Source organism: Ursus americanus, chromosome 1 (genome assembly GCF_024610735.1).
Source record: "Ursus americanus isolate L20-20 chromosome 1, mUrsAme1.1.p, whole genome shotgun sequence".
Taxonomy (NCBI): domain Eukaryota; kingdom Metazoa; phylum Chordata; class Mammalia; order Carnivora; family Ursidae; genus Ursus; species Ursus americanus.
This window is the reverse complement of record NC_142127.1, coordinates 64,260,879-64,274,393: the sequence shown is the minus strand read 5'-3', so window position 1 is coordinate 64,274,393 and position 13,515 is coordinate 64,260,879. Positions and strand designations below refer to the sequence as shown.

General features: G+C 35.3%; 1 long non-coding RNA gene across 2 annotated transcripts in view; it reads left to right on the top strand.

Moving 5' to 3' along the window:
- Positions 1 to 10,626, top strand: part of LOC123798130 (uncharacterized) — a 222,345-nt gene extending 211,719 nt beyond the window's left edge. For both annotated transcript variants that reach the window (XR_015724401.1, XR_006781180.2), the window contains exons 5-6: positions 362 to 460; positions 10,469 to 10,626. This is a non-coding gene — a long non-coding RNA (uncharacterized LOC123798130). The remainder of the gene's footprint in view (positions 1 to 361; positions 461 to 10,468) is intronic.
- Positions 10,627 to 13,515: the final 2,889 nt, after the last annotated feature.

The following is a 13,515-nucleotide window of genomic DNA, read 5'->3' as shown; positions in this document are numbered from 1 at the left end:
TGGGATAAAGTTAAGACTCCTCACACTCTGGTCACAGTCTACTTTTTCATCTCTTTTTCCAGTCGTCCCTTTCCTCCTTTACAACTGTCCCCACCCCACCTCCTAACTGCCAGTCCCTTCATCATGCCCTTTGCTCTGTAGTCCTCAATTCATTCTCCTGAAACATTTAATACTTCCATTGTTTTACTTCTGTTGCCTCTTCTGCTTCCTTTTTATCTTGACAAAATCCTGTTCATCCTTTAAGAGTAAACTGTTCCATTAAACTGAGTTCCGAATAAAATTAATGACCAGTTCCTCTGTACTTCCATAGATTGTTCATTCATTCAAATCAATTGTGTATTAATCCCTTCTTATGTTACAGATATTGTGCAAAGCATTATACATACATGGTGAACCAAATACCCTTGGTCTCTACTACATGGAATTTCCTGAGGAAGTGACTTTCGAAGTGGGATTAAAAGTAAGTAAGCAAAGGAGGGTGGATTGGAGGAAAACAGTAATGAATCTGGTTTCAGACAAGTGGAGTTTGATATTCCTTCGAGACGACCAAGAGGAGTATTAAAAACACTGATGTATAAATGAGTGTGTAGCTCAAAAGTAAAAGAAAAGTACATTGAGACTCTCTAGCATAGACATTCCAATCAAGGTTTTGGAGAGAGAGAGCAGTAGGGAAGAGAAGACAATGGCTATGTTTTTGATAAGTGCAGTAAATAAAGGCTGAGTCAGGGAAGATGATACCAAAAGGTGAGAAAGTGATTGGAGAAGCAGAATTAAAAACAGAGCCAGTAAGGGAAAATTTCAAAAAGATGGAGTAGCAACAGTGTTGAATGCTGCCAGGGTTTGGTAAGGTAATCATGCATGCAGAGTTCTGCCTGGGACTTAGTAATCACAGGGGCATCCTCTTCAGTGGAAATATGGCCCTGCTGCATAGAGTAGAGTGAAGAATGAGGAGGTGAAAATGAAGACAAGATGATGTAGAGAACCTGCTCCAGAAATCTGGCCAGAAAAAGCAGTGACCCAGAGCACTTACTTCCTTCTATTATAATTATTTATCACCTTTTCTAAACCACTAGAATGTGCACTTCTTGTGGGCAGCTTGTTGATCTTTGCAACCTTAGCACTTAGACCAGAAACTGACAAATACTAGATGCTTGATAAAGGAGTTTTATGACTGATGAAGGTCATTAAAGCAGATTAATTGAAATTGTAAAGTAACAGAGTGTCTTAGTCTGTTTGGCCTACTATTACAAAATACCACAGATGAGGTGGTTATAAACAACAGACATTTATTTCTCATAGTTTTGGAAGCTAAAAGTCCAAGGTTGGGGTGCTAGCATGGTCAGGTTCTGGGGAAGGCCCTCTTCTGGGCTGCAGACTTCTCACTGTATCCTCACATGATGGAAGGGGCTAAGGATCTCTCTGGAAGCTCTTTTATAAGGCACTAACTCATGCGGATTCTACCCCCATGATTTAAATACCTCCCAAAGGGCCCACCTATTGATACCATCACCTTTTAAAAAGGAGTTAGGATTTCAACATAAGAAATTTTGGGGGAATACAAACATTCAGACCATAGAACAGAGTAAACTTTTTCTGACTTAGGTTTAATAGGATGGAAGCTGAGATGCTTGTTATTTCCTTCCCGAGTTACTGTTGGCCTAATTTTGAAGATATGTTTTAATGATGCAAAAATACTTTGCATAAAATTAACAATAGAGGTTAGAGGAACCAATTAAAATATAGCCAACTTTTGGAAGTATCACAGTTCAATAAACTTCAAAACCCTAGTCTATAGTCCTCTTAAGTTTGAAAAGTCATACATTTGCTCTAGTTTAATTCCAATTTAACATACACAAGAAGAAAAAAACTAAGCTTTTGTTTGATCTGCAATAGTATTGATAGTTTTTTTTTCACATATATTCTCCAATCTTGTAGGAGCACACAATGCCAAATTTTCAGTCTTGAATTTGCATAAAATTCAAGGATATTTTTACAAAATCACTCTTGCTACTTTTAAAAGTATAAATTGAATTATGTATAAAATTTATCCCTAATATTACTAGTCAAGGGATTTTAATTTAGGCTTCCAAGTTTAATATTACCTAGATGTTCTTACTGAATTGCTATTCACAATACAGGTGAAAATAATTCTACATAAACTTTACAAGTATGTGACATTGTTATCAAAGCCTCCTAATGAACCTTTCATAGCTCTGTGGTGTCCTGTGGCTCTTCTTTTCCTCTCTGCCCCCCACTTTTACTCATCTCAAACAACTTCCACAAAATTGCTGTCAGGGTGAATATGTTGGGCAAATACTTTTTCAGGTGAGTTGTAAATGACAAAGATGAGTGGATTTTCCTTCTTCCTCAGTTGTTATTCAGGCTTGGCTCTAACACTTCAGTTAATAGGGAACCATTCCTTAGCCAAAGACTTTTATTCAGCACATGATATAATGTTGGAGAAGAAACTTCTTATTTCCTCTCAAATCACAACATGCAGGCAGCTACTATTTCCGCCTCTGTAAGTAGCTGGCCTGGAGGCCATATACATCCAGTATGAATCCACTTGTGTTCTCTGTCCAGCTGTGTTGTGTGTCCTTAGGATTCTGAGTGCTGTAATAAATAAGGACAGTGGAATTTGGTCTGGGCCTTTGTACTTGTACTCCTTTGTTGAATTTACTCCCCTGAGGCTCCTTTCAGCATTTGGTTTAAGGTTGGGCATTCTTGCTCTTGCCACCTTTTGTGTGGTCATAGTCATCTCCCTGGCTTTGACATATTTCCAACCACTTGCCTTTCTTATGGAGTCCATCAATAAGCCTGGACCACGTGAACCAGCTCTTTCTGTATTCCTAGTCAGTCATGTCAGGGGCCCATTATCTCCACACATCTTCTCTTATCCCCTTCCCACTCCTTACTCAGTTCTTCCACTTCTAGGCCATGATGGGACATACACACCTAATAATCATTTAAAAGTTTTTTGTAGACTTAGGAGAGGCTAAGAATAGTTTGTTGCAGGGGAGGGGAGTAATTGCTCTTCTACTTTAAACAGATCGTTTTAGGAAATAAGGAGTTTGGCAGGGTAGTAGGAGTTTGGTCCTATAATTACTTAAAAACTCCACCGATTTTTCTTCATAAATGTGATATCTTGAGTCTAGTGTGTTACACAAATTTGTAATTATTTAAAATGGTTCATTACTTTTGCTTCTCTAATGAATTATAAATCCTTTTTTTAACCCTAAAGATCTGATTACCTGTAGGAATTGTAAGAAATTAAAATATGAGTGTAGACAGCCATAATTATTGACATCTACTGTTGGTCTGATATCTTATATGCAATTATTTTACTAATCTTTATAATCACTCCACCATTTAGGGAGCACTACCTCCATTTTACATACAGGCAGGAGTGGCTGATAGAGACGGGGTTAGGTAACAAGTACAGCGTGGACATTGGAATCGAACCCAAGACCAAATACTAACTGTGCTGTTTCTGAACATTAATATTCAGTTCAGTTATTTTAGTAGGACTTAGAAATTTATCTATTTGTCTATTTATTTATTTATTTTTAGAAATTATTTTAGTAGGACCTAGAGATGGCCTATTGTCTCATTTAGAGACATTACCTCCCATTGTAATTTAAAATATAGGGTTCGGAATTAGATTTCATGGGTTTCGTATCTCTTCTCTGCTGTTCACCAGAGCTGGGGCTTTGAGCACATCCGCAAACTCAGTTTCATTATTTCTAAATTAGAGATGATGATGGTAAAGATGTCAGTAGTTCTTTTCTTCCAGAATAGTCTGTGCTAAATGAAATGATCCATGTAAGACAGTTAGCATGGTGACTGGTGTAAGCTAAACACAAAGTAATTGTTCCTTTATTAATTCAGGCATTTTGACTTAAAAAATAATTTTCTTCTTTTTTGGCTAAAAAATAAGAATTAGAAAAAGCTGTTTTTTCAAGGCAGGGGTCTCTACATTCCCATGAGTTTCCTCAAAAAGTTAAAAATAGAACTACCCTACAATCCAGTAATTGCCCTGCTGGGTATTTACCCCCAAAATACAAAAACACTAATTCAAAGGGATACATGCACCTCTGTGTTTATAGCAGCATTATCTATAATAGCCAAATTATGATAGAAGCCCGTGTCCATCAATAGATGAATGGGTAAAGAAGATGTGGTATACACACACACACACACACAAACACACACACACACACTGGAATATTATTCAGCCATAAAAAGAATGAAATCTTGCCATTTACAATGACATGGATGGAGCTAGAGAATATAATGCTAAGTGAAGTAAGTCTAGTCAGAGAAAGACAATTACCATATGATTTCACTAATATGTGGAATTTAAGAAACAAAACAAATGAGCAAAGGGGGAAAGAAGAGAGAGAGAGGAAGAGAGAGAGACAAGCCAAGAAACAGACACTTAAATTTTGGGAACAAACTGATGGTTACCAGAGGAGAGGTGGGTCAGGGGATGGATGAAATAGGTGATGGGAATTAAGGAGTGCACTTGTTGTGATGAGCACCGGGTGATGTATGGAATTGTTGGATCACTATATTGTACACCTGAAACAAGCAACACTGTATATCACTAAACTGGAATTAAAATACCAGATACAAAACAGTAAATAAAAAGCCCCATGAGAGAGAAGGAAATTTTTCAATCTGTGACAACAAGGTTAGACCTTGAAGTCATTATGCAAAATGAAGTAAGTCAGATGGTGAAAGACAAATCCATGAAATATATGTGAATATAAATATATGTGAAATATAAAATAGCTAAACTCACAAAAACCTAGAATAAAATGATGGTTACCATGGGCTGGGATGTGGGGGAATAGGAGAGATCTGTTTAAAGGCTCAAATTTGCAACCAGTGGCCAGATATATCCTGGAAATCCAATGCACGGTGTACAGCATATGGACAACAATATCATATTATAATCATCAGTCTTAGTAAGAACTTGGTTATTCCCACCATAAAAAAGAAATGACAATTATATGTTGTGGTGGAGGTGCTATCACTACAAAGGTAATCATATTACAACATACAAACATATCAAATCAACATGTACACCTTAAATTAATATAATGTCTTATGTGAAACATAATTCAATAAAAGGGGAAAAAAGAAAATAAATAGCAAGTATTCTACTACTTTTCACCCCACCATTCCAAGTCCATAGCAGACATAATTAATCCAGCACTATAGTATTTCCTGCTCAATGTAGAGATTTGTCCTCAAGCTCTTCCTAGTAAAATGTTCCAGGCAGTCACCATGAATCAAGCAGGAGTCAGCCCACAGGCTGAAGTTTTTTGAAGTCTATTTGCAGCCTTTGTGAAATGTTCATTAAAAAAAATAGTATGGGAACAAGAAATCTAAAGGGAAAACAAAGTAGGGAAATATTCTAGTGTGCTGAGATTAAACTTTAAAGATGAAATGGATTTGATCAATTTGAAAGTAAGGTTAGGTCAATTCAACAACAATTACTGAAACACAAATAGGTCTAAAACTGAATCAATAGGGAAGTCAGACACACATGAACACATAATTTAGAAACAAGGTAAGTTGTAGTAGATTGTGGTTAATTAGTCCAGAAAGAAGTCCTGAAAATTTCGAAGAATGGGACAAGTAAAGCACTAAGGGTCATTATTCATTCAGCAAACGTCTTCGGGCACAACGCTGTGTGGTAAATGAAAAGGTGCTTCTTTTTCATTTTCATTTTTGAAATGCTGAAGACCTAAACTTCTCCATAAAATAGCATAAATTACTAAATTGGAAAATTAACATTTATGTGGAATTAAGGCTTATGTGAGAAAGCCTCATTGTTATACAGGGATAGCTGTGGGCCAAGTTCTCCAACTTTATTCTCAATGATTTTTGAGCATTACTCTTCAGAATTTCAATGTGAGATATTTCACTTTTATTAAAATTCTCACACATCTGTAACTAATTATATATTCAGTTAAGTCTCTCTTAGGCTAAAGGGTCACCAGCTCCTCTGGAGTTTGCCTGGGCTACATTTGTGGCAAATAATAAAATATTTAAACTGGAACAAGAACTATAGCCATGTAAGTAAGATGTGGCCCTCAATATTGAAGCTGGAAGTACTATGTTGCAACTGATATGGTGACAAAAATTCTTAATATGCTTACTTCATAAAAATTTAAAAAATAGAACGGCACTCAGTTCTCTAAACTTGCTGAAACATTGCAACTTTGGATATTCTTTTATGTCTGATTCAGCAGTTTTAGAAACACTAAAATACTCAGCATACAGCTGTGTTCCTATTTGCACAGACTCCACATCTGCCAAAGCAAATACTGGTCTGCTCCCTGTAATTCTACCGTGCCACCAGACTTTCTCCTGTATTTATGGGATGGGTGTGTTGATTGTAAGTTAGAGTTCTGGTGTTTGGTTCTTGAGTACATTGTACTTAAGTTCATTCTATGTTTTTTTTTTTTTTTTTTTGGTTAGAACTTGAAAGCAATGCCACTTTTAGAATTGGGAGGGTGCAAAGAAATAAGGCTGAATAATTATATTATAGTCATGATATAGCCTCATTTTATTTCCTTGACTTGTACGTATGTTTGAAGGATATATCTTTTCTCTTGTTTCCAAACTATACTTCAAAAAAGTCCATTTCAAATATTGAGCTATTAAGCAAAACTCTTTACAGAGTAAATAATTTCACTTAAACATTGATAAATTTAAGTATAACAAGTAGTGAAATATGAGTGATTGAAACTGTTCTCTAGAAAAGGTTGGTAAAGGAGCGTTATGTCTTTGATTCCATTTTTCGCTATCCTTATCCTCATTCCTCCTTTCTGGCCAAATCTTCCAACAAAGATAATGATTTTAATGATTCTCAAGTTCATTATGCCTAGAGTAAATCTTCCTTAAAGTGAATCATTCCTCAAAGTGAATGGCGGAATCTCATATTCTAATCAATCTCCTTTATTTACCCTACATGCTTATATACTACTTTTATAACTTCTTTATTTTGCTCAATAGCTCTCTTTTCTACTGCATGAATTCTAAACCTGGAAAAATTAATTTTTCCTGCTTCTGAATATGAAGCCTCTGCCTAGTCTGGCCATTTCACTTATCACCTCTTGAGTAAGTCAAAGTTATTCCATCCTCCACACTTCCCTTGTACTTATTCTTCTCACCTCTCTCCCATTCGTTCAAATCCTACCTTTCCTCACGACGCAGTCTGATAATCTATGGCTTTTAACTGCATAATTCACTTTATTTACATTTATCACAACTTAATTTTTAACATTGCATTTGTTCTTTTGATTTATCCTACTTTTTCTGTTTTTTCCACCTTGTTTTTTCAGGGAAGAGGTTAATAGATTTTAGTTTTTGTTCATATTTTAATCTTCCACCCCCAGCTATAGTATACTTCATGCATTTAATTTCTTTTCTTTTAATTATTGTCCTATATATTTTATATAACATACATCTGATTAGAATTTCAAAAGGATAAAATCAAGAAAATGGAAAAGGGGCAATAGTTTAAAAGATAATGGCTAATAATTTTCAAAATTGAAAATTAACCTGATCCTCAAAGTTAGAAAATGTATTTTCACACACATGTTAAAATTAACAATCTAAAATTAATATTTTTAACTTCTTACCAACTAAACCAGGCATTTAAAATGCTTTACTCCTAAAACCCAACAGATATATACAATTTTAGCTTTGAATTATTTTTATTAACCCATCTGATTTTTTAGAAATTGTTTTATATGGTCAATGATCATTTAGATTTACCCATATGTATAACATTTTTCTTTGCTTGCATCTCAGACTTCTTTTCTGAGATAACTTTTGTTTTCTTCCTAAGGTGTATTCCTGAAGTAACTTACACTGCCTTCTGGTTTCTTTTCTTGTTGGGAAGTCAGTTTTTATTTTTTTTTTATTTTTAAAGATTTTATTTATTTATTTGACAGAGAGACAGCCAGCGAGAGAGGGAACGCAAGCAGGGTGAGTGGGAGAGGAAGAAGCAGGCTCCCAGCAGAGGAGCCCGATGTGGGGCTCGATCCCAGGACTCCGGGATCACACCCTGAGCCAAAGGCAGACGCTTAACGACTAAGCCACTCAGGCACCCCATGGGAAGTCAGTTTTTAGCTTATTCATAGTTTCTTTCAGTTATTTGCCTTTCTTTTTTCTAATCCTGCTTTTATAATATTTTGTCTTTAGTGTGTTGTAGTTTTAATACAATGTGCTTATGTGTGAGTTCCTTTTTATTTATTCTGTTTAGGTTTTTGTTTTTGTTTTTTACATTTCCTTTTTTTTTTTTTTTAAAGATTTTATTTATTTATTTGACAGAGAGAGAGACAGCCTGCGAGAGGGAACACAGGCAGGGAGAGTGGGAGAGGAAGAAGCAGGCTCCCAGTGGAGGAGCCTGACCTGGGGCTTGATCCCAGGACTCTGGGATCGTGCCCTGAGCTGAAGGCAGAAGCTTAACGACTGAGCCACCCAGGCACCCCTGTTTTTTACATTTTCTAACTTTGAGGATCAGGTTAATTTTCAATTTTGAAAATTATTAGCCATTATCTTTTAAACTATTGCCCCTTTTCCATTTTCTTGATTTTATCCTTTTGAAATTCTAATCAGATGTACATTATAGTTTCTTAGTCTAACCTTTATATCTCTTAATGTCCCTTTTATATTTCTTATTTTATTGTTTTTCTATGTTGTATTCTGGATATTTTCTTAAGCCCTGTCTTCCAAATCATCAGTTCTCTCTTTAGCTATGTCTAGTCTGCTTTTGGATGATAATAATTTGTATGATTCCATTTTATCTCCATTATGGATTTATGAATAATACCTGTTTTTAATCCTGTTAGTGGTTGCTCTAGGGTTCAAAATATACATTTTGAATCAAAGTCAGCCTTCACATGCAGTGTTTAACTTTACAACAGTATAATTCCACTTTCTCATTCCCGCTTTTATGTTTTTATCATATAGTTTACTTTTTCATATGTTATAATTGCTACTTTTGCTGTTTTAGAAATTTAGTTATGGTTTAGAGTAAAAACAATAAAAAATATTTTATATTTACTTTTATTTTAACCTTTTCCAGAGATCTTTATTTCTTTGTGTGGACCCAAGTTTCTATCAGATTCCTTTTACTTGAATAATTTTCTTTAACTTTTCTTGTAGTGTAGGACTTCCAATAATGGGCTTGAAAGATCTTTATGCTTTGTGAAGAATTTTTTTTCTTTCACCACTTTAAAAATGATATTCTATTGTCTTCAGTCTTGTAAAGTTTCTGATGAGAAATCTGGTGCAATTATTTATATGTTATGTATTTGTCTTTTTAGTCTAGATGCCTTAAATATCTTCTTTTCTATCTTTGGTTTTCAGAAGTTTGAATATAATGCACCCAGATGTTTTGTTTTTCCTCTTTGTTATTTATCCTGCTTGGTGTTCTCTGAGCTTATTGAATTAGTACCTTTAATATATTTTGTTATTTTGGAGAAACTCTCAGCTACTATCTCCTCAAGTATTACTTTTTTCCAATTCTCTCTTTCTTCTTTAATTTGTTTTACAATCCCATCTTCTTTTTATATTGTTGGAAACCATGCTGCATGGCTGCCCTGTAACCTCAGGTTTCTATTTGGTTAAAGAAAAATTATGATTTTGAAGGTTATCTGGCTTTTACTTATTATTAAGATGGGGGAAATGCACTTGTTAGCTTTCTACTTCTTACTTAGAAGCTGGATGTCCTTTCATTCTATAATTCATTTTGAGATAAAATCTAATGACTTTTAGCAATGAAATATATGAAAATCAGTACATTTTATTTTCCTTTTCTCTTCCGCTTCTCCAGCTCCTCTAATTTGGATTACTTTGTTATTTAGGCCATCAAGCTTATCACATGCTTTTTCTTTTCCTTTAGTCACATTTTTTTCTGTTTGAAGCATGATCATTTCACATTTGTGCCTCCATTTCCCTGTATTTAAAGCCATCTCTTGGTTAGCTAAACTTGACCACTGCAGATTTTACTTTTAAGAATAATTATTGAGCCACTTTTCTTTTCCCTCAGTATTTTCTAGATATCACTCCATTTGTTTCTGGTGGTGAATATTACTGTAAAAAATTTCCAAGCCAACTTGATTTTTCTCCTTTTAATCAGACTTTCAACTACCTCAATATTCATGTAATTTTTTTTAATCATGAAAGTTCAGTAAATCCAACAAGATATGACCAGGTGTTGATCATCCAGTAACAACTTTGTTATAATACATGTACTCTTTCTATATATATATTCAAGATGTTCTTTCCTTTCATTAAAAATGTTTTTTCTCTCATGTCTTTGGATATGTTTTCTGTTCCATTTTTGTTCTATTTTTTAATTCAAGAGCACCAATTATGTATATATTGAATCTCTGATTGCTTTAGTCATCCAATATGTATCTCTGCCTTTGTATTTAAATAGGTGTATTATCGGGGCGCTTGGGTAGCGCAGTCGTTAACCATCTGCCTTCGGCTCAGGGCATGATCCAGGCGTTCCAGGATCGAGTACCACATTGGGCTCCTCCACTGGGAGCCTGCTTCTTCCTCTCCCACTCCCCTGCTGTGTTCCCTCTCTCGCTGGCTGGCTCTCTGTCAAATAAATAAATAAAATCTTAAAAAAAAAAAGTTGTATTATCTTCCACTTCATTTTTGCGTGTGTACCTCTAGCTTGTTCACTATCTCTCTGTTTTCAGTAATATTTATTTCATTGCTTTTATATTCACATATGGCTTTTGTTCTAAATATTTTTAATTTTATCTTCCATTTCTTTTTGGAGCACTGATAAACTTATTTTACACCTCCTATTAATATATAAACTTTTGGCTAATAATTTGTTGTTTTTGTGATTTGTTAATAGAAATAGCATACACTAATTTTACTGAGAGTCTGAAGAACTCTGTGTAAACTATGCCTCTTTTTTCATGTGTTGTGCACTTATTCCTCTGCCTTCTCCTTGCATGTCTTTTCTCCTTTTATTTTTCAGTTTCTCTTTTTAGCTTCCATGCTGGCAGTTTATGGGGCTGGAAATTTGCTGAAAAGTAAAGTGGAGAAAGAAAAGTAGTGAAGAAACAAGGTGGAAAAATCTGTAGCTTTGACTGAGATTTATTTTCTTGAGCACTCCTTTAATATCCACTTTCACTTAGTTCTCAGCATGCATGAGATTGGCATGGCTGACAGTGACATTTATAGTGAAGCTCTCCTTTCTGCCAGCCTATTCTTTTCCCATAGACTTTTGAGCTTTGATCTGGTAAATATTGCAGGTCATTTGATTAAGATGCTATGCTATCTCCTCATATAAATGACTATATGTATATATATGTAATGTAAAAATTGAAAAAGGTGGAAATTATATGGCTAAATAATTACCATTTGGTGACATTGTGTTGTAGTGGAGGGAATGGACTCAGGATTCAAAAATACTGGAATTTGAAACCCAATTCCAATCACTATCTTTGTCTGATTATACCTAACCATTCTAAGTTTTGGCCTTCTTATATTTGAACCTAGCTCAAGATGGTATTTTCATTGAATGGTATAATGCCTGGATAGCTCTTAGTAGAACGCCAGGCACAGAGTATTCAATAAATGTAATTTTTCTTCATTTTTATTACATGGGTTTGCTTTTAAGTAGGAATTCTTATTCATAAATTGGTGAATTCCTTAACTACAAGTTGCTAGAGCAAATATCTGCCTTGATCTCACCTGGTTCATCTTTTCTCAATTATCTTTTTCTATGTCTCTCACCAACAGTCTTCTGTATCCAACACTTGGATTCATTCTGTTTCTGATGGATTCTATCTATCACTTCATTTGATGAAGTGATGAAATCCTCAAAAGAGATAATGCAATCACTCTTTACAAAGGTGTAGGAAGGAAAGTAAGACCAACAGCAAATGGTAAAGCATCCAGGACCTGACTTTATCATCCTTAGGCCTAAAGGAGAAAAAGAGGAGAGCAGTTACTGGAACCTGGGGAGGTACTGCTGTAGGAAAAAGCTACTCCCCAGGAATGCAGCCTTTCTCTAACCACAACCCGGTAGGAGGGGGCCAGGAGAATAAATACTCTGACCTCATTCTCTTCCTGCTTTTTAATTCCGCACTGTGCTTCCCAGTGGCCAAACCGTAACAAGTAGCCAGAGGACAAGATTGTCTGATGATGCAACCTGTAAATGTCAGCCTCTTGGGGCAAGGAGAGGTGAATAAAAGGATGGAGAGTGAATCTGAAGGGGCAACAGAAGAAAACCAAGTAATCTGTTGCTTTCTTTGGGAATTTATTACATTAGGATAGAAAGTCTAACTGTAGAAAGTTCTATAACTGTATTTGTACATAATTTAGACTTTAAATTGAACAACCTTTATCAACTGAAGTTTTAGAGTTCTGACTTTTTTTTTTTGGCCATTCTATAGCTTTGTGATTTGATGAACTCCAAAGAAACGGAACTTTGAAGGTTCTAGATTTTAAAGAGAAGAGAAAAAATAAAATGCTACCTTAATAAATCTTACTCTGTAGTTACTTATAGCATTATCTCATGGTTCATCTTTTTTTGCTAGCATTAATCAGATACTTTTACATTTAAGTTTTTAATGACCACTTACATGTGGATTATATAAATCCTTTCTGAATAAGAACAGAATTAATAAAGTATGCGATCTTACTTTTTGATCATAGACTTGCCCAACAATTCATATTTATGGGAATCCAGCGCACAGAAGGTCACCAAAAAAAGTAATCTTAATTCTTCTCCTACCCATAGTCTACTAGTCTAAAGAGATAAAACATCATGTGAAAGCATACATATACACATCAGTATATTACATGTGGGGAATTAACTTCAGGTTAATGAGTGTATAGGACTTTTTTTTTTTTTTTAAGATTTTATTTATTTGGCAGAGATAGAGACAGCCAGCGAGAGAGGGAACACAAGCAGGGGCAGTGGGAGAGGAAGAAGCAGGCTCATCATGGAGGAGCCTGATATGGGGCTAGATCCCATAACGCCGGGATCACGCCCTGAGTCGAAGGCAGACGCTTAACTGCTGTGCCACCCAGGCGCCCCAGGGACTTTTATTTTTATTTTATTTTATTTTGTATTAATTTATTTGAAAGGGAGAGAGAGAGTGAGCCTGCACAGAGCTGGGGGAAGAGTGGAGGGAGAGGGACAAGCAGGCTCCCTGCTGAGCACGGAGCCTGGAGCAGGGCTTATCTCAGGACCCTGTGACCTGAGCAGAAATCAAGAGTCAGGCCTTGAATCGACTGAGCCAGCCACCCAGGCACCCTGAAATGTATAGGACTTTAGAGAAAGAAAAATATTAATATGATTGAATGAATGAATGATTAGATAAGTTAGTTGATGAATAAATTATAAATTAGGGTAGAATTGGCCTAATGTTTACCATCATTTCTAATGATTACTTATTGTAATTACTTATCTATATCCCTCAAAATAGTGACATACAAGTGGCAGGTAAGGAG